General features: G+C 33.4%; 1 long non-coding RNA gene across 2 annotated transcripts; it reads left to right on the top strand.

Moving 5' to 3' along the window:
* Positions 1 to 2,154: 2,154 nt before the first annotated feature.
* Positions 2,155 to 3,898, top strand: LOC108663894. Of its 2 annotated transcripts, none has more exons than XR_001929995.1 (3): positions 2,155 to 2,228; positions 2,472 to 2,546; positions 2,802 to 3,489. It is a non-coding gene; the product is annotated as an uncharacterized LOC108663894 (long non-coding RNA). The 2 variants fall into 2 exon arrangements; XR_001929996.1 differs by lacking the exon at positions 2,155 to 2,228 and adding an exon at positions 3,624 to 3,898 and having other exon boundaries at positions 2,320 to 2,546; positions 2,802 to 3,358.
* Positions 3,899 to 10,915: the final 7,017 nt, after the last annotated feature.

Below are 10,915 nucleotides of genomic sequence, written 5' to 3'. Positions count from 1 at the left end.
AAAAATGGGTTAGGAGAGAGACACTTGTTAGATTAATTTGATTTTAAGTTATGTTAGTGTTTTAAGTTAGTTTAGCATATTTAGGAACAAAACAACAAGAAAAGAATTCATTTTCCTCCATTACCATTATTGACCGAATTTTCTAGGGGAATATTGGCTGATGATCTTGATGTTTATTTGAGGAATTATGATGAATAATGATGAATTATGAGTCTAGAAAAATAATGAGAATTTTCGGAGCAAAAATATGAATTTTTACCCATTAGGGGTATTTTCGTAATTTGCTACCGAAACTGATAATTTGCACCACACTGAGGAACATTAAGTCAATTTGGGTGCAATTGAGGTATAGAAACTGAAAAAAATTAATTTGAGATTAAATTGGACCCGTTAGTAATTTAATCGGGTAATGGGCCGAATTAGGTCAGCACCTCATTTAAGCGGTAGTCGGATAAGTTGCATGTCATATCATGCATATATACCTAGCCTGAATTGATTTTATAATGGTCAAGCATTGATGTGGTGAATTATGTATTGTACATTGTGGATAGGTGGTGAGCAAATTACACTGGTAAAAGTACAGAGATTGTGCTTGAAGATTGGGATTAGGAGTACATCGACTCCTAGAACTGTGAGTGGACAACTTATCGTCTTAAATATCTAGAGTTATTATACTTGTTTGATGCTTTTATTGAACGGTGAGCTTAAATTATAAAATATTATGTTTTCTAATTAAAATGTTTTTTTAATAAAAATGAGATTTATACTAGTTTTGAAATCAAATATTGTTTTGGGAAAATTGAGTATATGGAGACTGTGTTGAATTTACGATTTTATATGTTATTGAAATTATGGCTTATGACACTATGGTAGCATGATGGCTAAATTTTTGGGATTGGCATGAAATATATGAATAGTTTTGGATTGGTCTCGGTAGACTAGATTAAATTTTATTCGACATATTATGCTACTGGAAATTTTATGGGTCTGGTGGTATATTAAACGATCACTGCAGTGGTGGGGGTTTCCGTGGACTGCCTATGAGAGGGGCACGATAACTCAATTATATACTTACCTCCGGGGGGAGATGTTGGGTGAAGTATCTCCTGAGGTATGATTTGAGTGCACCTCACGTTCGGGCCACCACGTGAGAGTGAGACTCAGCTAACGCCAAGGAACGACTGTGTGTCAGATGTGAAAACATGTTTATGGGTATGGGATATTTAACAGCCTTGGCGGTCTCAGTGGGATACCTTGACGAAGGTACCCGCGAGAATGATTCTGGAAGGGGCCAAGTTTAAGAAATTCATAAGCTGGGAAATTTTGATGAAAATAAATTGTTGGTATAGATTGAAACAAATTTTGCGTTATGAACATTATTGAGATATAATGTTTTTATATTGCCTCCATCTACTCGGCTTTAGATGCTTTTGATGGTAATTGTTTACTCACTGGGATTATGTAATCATAATCTCACCCCTTTTCCTATCCATTTTTCAGGCTCAGGACTGTTTGTTGATAGTTGATTAAGACGAGAATTAATCTCGGAGTTGCATCATAGGAAGTAAGGTTTCGTAGCTCTACACTTTCTTGATTAGTTGGGGGCCCACGTGTCACTGTAAACGAAATTTCATACTTTAATTATCTTTATTACTATATGAATAAATTTATTTTACTCTTACGCTACAAAAGTTATTTTAGGAAGACTTTGAAAATATTATGTTTTAAGAAAATAGAATATTTTATTTAATATTTTTATTATATTCAAATAGCTATAATTTTACTTTAAACGAATGTTTTAGACTTCAAAATTTAATTTAAATCATGAAATATGTGTTTCCACTTACATATTACATTTTTACAGATTTCGAAATTTCAAAAAAAATTAACAAAAATGCCCCTGCGAGCTAGAAAATAATATTTTATTGTTTTGAGTTGGAAACAACTTCTAATTTTTTTGAAATGTGAGATTTAATAACTGTCGCTCACTGGGGAGATGCGAAAGCTGATACTAAGCTTTGCGAGATTTTGATCGGCATTCAGGGTAATGAGTGCCTATCGGGACGTCGCGGCGGTTGTCACGGGCTCGATGGGAGTTTCGGGTCGTGACACAAAAACCTTTCCTTATTACACTCTCTCACTAGCTAGATGTTCTAGAGAAAGAAAGTGAGATTTTCATGATAGTTTAAAAGCTTTTGGAAAAGAAATTCCATTGTAAAGCTACCAAGGTGAGTAGTGAAATAATGTTGATTTTTTTTTAGTTGTTGAGAATGGCTAGTGGCTAGATCGATGAGTGTTTTGTATTTGAGGTAGGTTATTCATTGTAGTGTGACTAGAATAGTGAAAATATATAGTCACTTAATGGTAGATGGAAGCTAGTTAAAAATAACTAGCAGAATATGATTTAGTGGATAGCTTTTAGAACTATAATTATGCAAATCGGATTGGTTGTGGTGTTGTTGTGATGATAGGTCCCAACGAGGCCCCACAGTTCCATTTGGACCATTAGTGGAGGTTGGAGTCGAGTAAAGATTCAACAAATATCGGTGAGTGAATCTACACTAAAATGTTTTGGGTAGATGTACATACGTTTGAGCGAACCACTTGAACTGTTTAAATTATCTTTTCTTCAAAAAGCATGGGAACAAGCCTTTAGTGAAATGTTTTTGTGATGTGGAACATGATTGTGATGAATCTATGTACTTTTATATGATGCTGATATGTATATAAAGATATATGATATATATATTGTTAAGTAATTTTATATAATTGATGTAACCGTGCATGTGCGGAGTGGGTAGTGCACATGCCGGTTGAGTGACAATGTTGGTGTCAAAGCAAAAGGTTTAACCCGATCCCTGGGAACTCTCGCATGTGAACAGTGGCGAAGCGTGACTCTCCACCCAGGGGCTTGTAGAGAGGGCTATCCCCTACGAGTGCTCTGATAGGTACCGTTTGTTGCCACCGCTGAAGGAGAAAAGGGCTGCTTGTAACGAGGGTTGTCCTCTACGAGTGGAGCCATCGCTGAAAGAGGAAAGGGCTGCTTGTAACGAGGGTCGTCCCCTATAAGTGGAGCCCAACCGTGCATGTGCGAAGTGGGCAATGCACATGCCGGTAATGATCCACATCAACCGTGTGAGGTGATGGTGGTGTAAGTGCTTATATATATACATATTTACTATGTAGAGATGTTTGGATTTAAAATGTGATTGCATTGGCTGTTGAAAACTTGAGTATTGTCAATGTGTTCAATTTAATGTGCAATGTGGCATGAGTGGATTATTCCAGTGGCAGTGAAAGCCCCTTGGATTTTTATCTGGCCAGAATTTCGTTGCAGCGAGAATGCCTTTTCACTGGGGTGAGAGTCAATCTATTATGCTTGACTTGCTTGAAATCTACTAAAGTTTTCACTTCTCAACTTCCTTGTTGTTCATGAGTCTTTTGTGATCAAGTAACTAAACGACCAAGGGTTTGAATGAGGAGTTTTTAAATAGAGCTAAATTAAATTGCATTGTTTTGAACTTAAGTGCATAATGCTTTCTAAACCTTCCTTAATGTTTATTGTTCCCTTCCTATGTTCACTCAATGAGTTTATACTCACGTTTTTAAAATTCATGTTTTAGGTTCCTGAGTTAAAGGTGATTGGATCCTAGGATGAGGTGTTCCACCCTATACATTGCTCCGTAGGTTTAGCGTGACACTAAGTGTTATCAATTGTGCCCAGAATCACTCCACTGATGGTCAAGTTCTAATTACGTGTATATGACTACTTGTTGTGAAATGCTGAGATTCACTTGTCAAATTATATGTATGTATATAATGGTTGATGATGCCATTATGAATACATGACTGGGTTTTATGAGTTGTTTTCAAAGTAATTGTAATTGAGCATTATGAATTTCGGATTCCAAAGGAATATGGATTAACGTATAAGATCACGTAAGTAGGCTTGCTTGGGCTTGGTAAGCTGAACCCATCGGTCCCTTGTGCCGGTCATGGCCCGAAAATTGGGTTGTGACAGAACATATAAATGTCTGGACCAAAATCTTTTACCTTTCTAGCCTTTTTGCTTTTCCTTATTTCTGGACTAGATTCATCATTATTTTGTTCCAATGGAATGACATTTGATTGAATTGATTGTAGTGGCTGTAGTTGTCTTGAAATAAATTTGAATATATTTTCATCAAATATTGTATCATTTGATTCAACAATAGTATTGACTAGAATTGAATCATTTGGTTCAATTACCATGAACCTATGTGCTTTACTATGTTATGCATATTATGAATATGCATTCTATTCCTTTTTCACCCAATTTTTTTTTTGGGTTCCAGAATTTTAACTACAGCTTTACATCCCCAAACCTTCATATAACTAAGGTTTGGTTTCCTTTTCTTCCATTGCTCATATGGGGTCATTTTAGTTTCCTTTTTGGGAACTCTATTTAATATGTGACAAGCTGTTAACAGAGCTTATCCCCAAAAACCTTTTCCAAGACATAAAAATGATAACATAGCATTTACCATTTCAGTCAAGACCTTATTTTCCTTTCGCTACACCATTATATTGTGGTGTGTAAAGAGTGAAATATGATGGATAATTCCAATGGAGGCAAAAATAACTTGGACTAAAATATTCTCCACCTCTATATGATCTTAAACATTTGATAAAAGATTTACATTGTAATTCAACTTATGATTTATAAACCTTAAATTTATCAAGCACTTCATCTTTAGAATGCAACAAATATAAATAACAATATCTAGAGAAATCATCAATGAATGTGACAAAATATTTCTTTCCAGCTAATGTAAGTGTAGTATGCATATCACACACACCGCTATGTATTAATTCAATTAATTGGTATTTCATTAAATTTTAGGAAAAAGATTTCTAGTTATTTTTGTTAGCATCCATGTATTGCATATATAAATACTTGGATTAAATTTTAGAATTAAGTCCATTTTATACATGTCATCTAATCTTCTATAATTTAAATGTCTTAATCTATAATGCCATAAATATGAAGATTTAATCATATAAGCAGAAACAACTATTTTATTCTTATTATTATTAACAATATTTAATTTGAACATTCAATCACACATGTAACCTTTCCTAACAAAAATTCCCCCTTCAGACAGAATGAATTTATCTGCCTCAAATACAAGCTTGAAATAAAACTTATTTAATAGACTACCAGACACTAAATTTTTTCAAACTTTTGGAACATAGTATTAATCTTTCAAAGTTAAAGTTTTTCTAGAAGTGAATTCAAGTTCAACAGTCCCTTTGCCTTTAATCATTGCTGTAGAAGAATTTCCCATGTGTAGGAAATTTCCACACTTGGTGCAAAATTCTTGAAAAGACTCTTGTCATTGCACACATGTTTTGTTGCTCTAGAATCAACCCACCAGGCATTATTTTCTTCAAGCATATTGATTACAGAAATCATTGATACAAAATTTTCAAAAGCTTTTCTTCTTGAAGAATTATTTTTCTTCTTCAATAATCGACATTCATTCTTGAAATGTCCTAGTTTTCCGCAATAGAAACATGTGCTTTTGTTTTGTCTTTTGAATTTCAGACCATTAGTAATCTGCTTGAACTTTTTTTTGGCAAGTTTAGTGTTTTGTCCTTCCTCCACAACATGTACTTTGGCTTTACTAAAAACAGCAACTTGTTCTTGTTTCCTGTATTCCTCTTCAATTCGAAAATGATTTGCCAAAGCCTCAAGAGTTACTTCTTCCTTTTTGTGTTTCAGACTTCTTTTAAAGTCTTTCCATGATGGAGGAGGTTTGTCTCTAGTGGAGGATATAACTATAGTTTCATCCATTTTCAATTTATATTGTTAAACTGATTAAGCATTCTTTCAATTTCTTGTAATTATTCTATAACAGAACACCCATCGACCATTTAATAATTAATAAAATGACTAACAAGAAATTTCTTACTTGTTGCATCATCTGTCATGTACCTGGCGTCCAGTTTGTCTCATAATTTTTTTGCAATAGCCTTGTTCTGGTATGTGTCAAATAAGCCATCAGCCAAACCATTCAAGATGTGACCTTTACACATATAATCAACATTATCCCATTTTTTTTTCTCTCTCTCTCTCTCTCTCATTGCAGCAATAGACTCATTTTCTCCTTCTTTAGGTCTAGGTGTAGTCAAAACATGGACAACTTTCAAGGTTGATAGTAGGAAATGCATCTTCTTTTTCCATCTTAGAAAGTTGCCACCTTCAAACTGGTCCAATTTTACGAAGTCATAAGCCAATTCTTTAGTGTTCCACTTGCAGCAGCCATTGTTGGAACAAAAATAAAACCTTAAGATTGTTAGAACACCAAACTAGAAAACTTAGAAATTAGCTTCAATACGTGTATCAATGCCACTATCCTTAAAGTTTTATTCACCCCCACTTCTAGTGTGTAAAAAGAGTTACTGGTGTATAAACCTCGAAGACACAATAAAGCCTACTGATTGACGGTGTTTTGCACTTGACAAAATCAATCCACTGAGCACTCACCAGAGTATAACATGATTATCAAACTTCTATAATATTTTTTTCCAGGAAAATAATATAGAAGAAAACTTAGAGAATATTTCAGAAAGGAAGGAAAGACTTTTCTGTTTGTTGATGTATGTTCTGTTGGTAAAAAGAGTCCTCTATCACGATCCAGTACTCTCTTTGAGCCCGTGACAATCGTCGCGATGTCTAGATAGGCATTCATTACCCGAAATGCCAACCGAAACCCCGCAAGGCTTTAATATCAGTTTTCTCACCTCCCGTGCGAGCAATAGTTGCTAATATCATATTTTAAAAGATTATAAGCTATTTCCAAACCAAAATAATAAAAAAATAATTTTTGTCTCACATGGGTATTTTGATCATTTTTTCTCGAAAATTTCGAAACCATCCAAAAATGTAGTATATGAGTGAAAGATAATATTTCATAACCAAAAATAGGTTTAGACGTCTAAAACATTCATTTAAAGTGAAATGATAGCTATTAAAACAAAATAAAAATATTAAATAAAATATTTCATTTTCTTATGAAACAATATTTATAGAGGCATCCGTAAATAATTTTTGTAGCGTAAAAGCAAAATAAATTCGTACATACAGTAACACAGTGAGCCAGAATGTGTAATTTAATTTACAATGACATGTGGGCCCCCCCCCGAATGATCAAAGGAAACGAAGGCTGCGAACCTATGGTTTTTGAGGATGCAAATCTAATTGTAGCCCTCGAGAAAATTAGCTATCTATAGACTAACCTAGGCCTAAAATGAATGGAAAGGAGGGTTGTGAGTTTATATAAACTCAGTGAGTAAACATACATCATCTAAAATATCTAAAGTCAAGTAAATGGAGACAACTTAAAATAGTTCATCGTACTATGATTCATAACGTTTCAAACTCATTTCAACTAAACAAAATAAATTCATTTCACTCAAATAATCAACATGGCTTATGAATTTCTTAAAAATTTGGCTCGTGCCAAAACTCATTCTCAAGGATACCTTGTTGAGGCATCTAACTGAGTACGCCAAGGCTGTTAAAGAAAAGTTCATATACGCATAAAACACATTTTTACGTTTAAAAGCATAGTTGTTCCTTGGCGTTGGCTGAGTTCACTCTCACGTGGTGGTTTAGCGTGTAGTGAACTCTAAAGCTTTACCTCAGGAGATACCCTCTGCGTCTCTTGTACCGAGGTAAAATATATTCGGATTTACCGTGCCCCTCTCTAATAGGCTGGTCCATGGAAACCCGCCCACTGCAGTAAGCTAAATACATAACCTACCAAGTTAATAAAATTTTGACAACATAACATGGCTAATATAATATTACCAGCTTGTCAAGGCAAAGCAAAACAGTTCATCTATTCAACACAATTTCCAATTCAGCCATTCATGCCAATATCACCATAAGCCATTCAATTCAAACCATAAATTTACAACACAAACAAACAATCTGCAATTACTCAATTTCTAAAATCATCATTCAATTTCAAAATGATTTATAAAACTCATTTCATNAGTCTCCAATTACTCAATTTCTAAAATCATCATTCAATTTCAAAATGATTTATAAAACTCATTTCATTTAATCACATTTTACTTATAAAACATAAGGATTTACCATTTAAACTCATTTTTCTATAAAATCACAAAAACGAATAAAAACTACTTTAGATAATTAAGACGATAATAAGGTTACTCACGATATCGGGAGTTCGAAATATTCCTATTCTTGGTTCTTTGGCACAATGTCTTTACCCTTGTTAGAAGACTCACCACCTATACATAATACACAACAAATAATTCAATATATCATGTCATGCCATTATAAATCTATTTCAGGTTCTATATGAATGCATGAGGTTGTTCGGATAGTCACTTAAAAACGGTGTTACACATTGGTTCAATTGTGATCGGAATGGATCGATTTTCTACCTAATTCGAACTCTCCACCTTTGATTTAACCAAAACATCCAAATGGACTCCAATTATATTCATCACACTTCCAATGTTCCAAAATACACCAAAGCGCCTCAATGAGCTTGACTTTCTCATTGCTATTCAACTTATTTACTAAAAGAACTATACTTTAAAATTATCATTTTCGATTTCCATCACCACCATTCATTAAATTCTAACTAAATAACATAAGATATCACAAGAATCATCATCACTAGGTTCCTTATGAAATTCGGCCATGGTGGGTGCATAAACACTATGGTTTTTCATACATGATTTTTTGATACCATAAATCATTAGTTCCTAACCAAATCACTTGAAATAAAATCAAATCCACCATCAATGTACCATAAGAAAGATTCGACCAATGAGGGTGATGGAAGAACATAAATTTTTCTTGTTTGCTTTTCATGCTACACATACCAACCAACTAAAAACACTAAAATAACATGTTTTCCAACTAAATTTGTAAAGCCCGACCTTATAAAATACTATTCATGACATACATGTGATGATAGCATGATTACATGCTAGGAGAGTCTCAAAAAATTTACAAAAGTCGGTATTGTACCTAGAGGTACAACAAAGTTGATTTAATCATCGAAATAGATCAAATAGGAATTTTAAGGTGAGATTAAGAGCATCACAGTCCAAGGATGACTCAAAATGGTAATTCGAAGCTTGAGGATCAATTTGGAGTCAAATCGAAATTTTCACTATCTAGGGGCAAAATGGTCATTTGCCACTTAGGGACAAAATGAAAATTTTAGAAAAGATTTATTTGGCCCCATTTGACTTATTGAAGTATAATTTGACTTATTGGAGTATGATTTGAGGTTTAGAAGTGAAAATCTTTAATTTCGGTATAATTTAGAGTATAAAGGTAAAATGGTAATTTTGCCACTCTAGGGGCAACATTGTAATTTTCCACCACCAGGATATTTTTCCAGCACATGGTCTTCCTTTATCCTCATTTTTGACCTTTGACTAATCATCTGGTGGAGATAAAATGTTTAAATTTTGAAAATTTAAAAAATGGACCAATAAGAAAATGTCATGTGTCAAGCTTAGGATAATTTAATATTTAACTTAAAAATCAGCATAAATCAGCCCATTATTCTCCAAATATTCGGCCAAGCAAGGAAGAGAGGGAAAGAAAGGAAGAACAAACCCTAGGTGAGGAATTTCAAGAGAAAAAGTGTCGAAAATCAAGGAAAACAAGTGAAAAAGGTCGGATTTTTCAACTTAAGCTTGGAATCTATTTTCCTTAAGCATTTCTCCTTATTTTCCATGCTTAAATTACATGTTCTTATGATGAATTGTTGGCTGATCAAAATGGGTTAGGAGAGAGAAAGTTGTTAGATTAATTTGATTTTAAGTTATGTTAGTGTTTTTAGTTAGTTTAGCATATTTAGAAACAAAACAACAAGAAAAGAATTTATTTTCTCCCACAATCATTAATGGCCGAATTTACCATGTATGAGTGAGGATGACTTTGATTTTTATTCTAGGAGAATTGGTTAAGAAATGATGTGTCAAACCCTGCTTTGTAAAATAATTATAACGTCATTTACATGCTCGATAGAATGTTTGTATATTTAGGAAGTTCGAGAAATCGTTAAATGATGATATTGCCCCTAATGGTACCATTGAGTCGAGTAAGCCTCGAACTAGTTCAAATAGGAATTTTAAGGTGAAATTAAGAGTTTCACAGTTCAAGGATGACTCAAAATGGTAATTCGGAGTTCGAGGATCAATTCGGAGTCAAATCGGAATTTTCACTATCTAGGGGTAAAATCGTAATTTTTCCATCCGCAGACAAAATTTGAGATTTTGAGAGAATTTAGATCACATTTGACAAATTGGAGAATGGTATGAGTATAAGGGATGAAAAATATATCTATGGGCAATTTTTCAGTTTTTGAGGTAAAAATGTAATTTTCACTTTACGGGGGTAAAAGTGTCATTTTTAAAAATTTGCTCCACCAAAACTTTGAAAAAGTCTAAAAATTTCATGGAAGATATGGATAAGTGAAGAGGATTGAGTGGTAGAAAAAGAAAGTAAAAAAGATGGCTAGAAAAAAATAAAATAATAAAATATTCAAAAGGTAAATAAAATAATAATATTTTATTAAGCCTATTAAAAGGCTTGAAAATTCCAGAATTCTTCATTTTGAGGGTCAGCCAAAACCAGCAGGAGAGAGAGAGAAATAAGAACAAACCCTAGAGTGAGAAAATTCAAAGAAGAAGTGTGATTTTTCAAGGAATCAAGTGTTTAAAGGTATGATTTTTCAAGCTTAGCTTAAGATTTATCATTTCCATGCATTTCTCCTTATTTTTCATGGTTAAATTATGTGTTTTGATGATGGATTCAAATCTGATCATATGGGTTTAGAGAGAGAAAGTTGTTAGATTAATTTGATTTTGAACT

Source organism: Theobroma cacao, unplaced genomic scaffold (assembly GCF_000208745.1).
Source record: "Theobroma cacao cultivar B97-61/B2 unplaced genomic scaffold, Criollo_cocoa_genome_V2, whole genome shotgun sequence".
In the NCBI taxonomy this organism is placed as follows: domain Eukaryota; kingdom Viridiplantae; phylum Streptophyta; class Magnoliopsida; order Malvales; family Malvaceae; genus Theobroma; species Theobroma cacao.
This window is presented reverse-complemented; position numbering and strand designations above follow the sequence as displayed.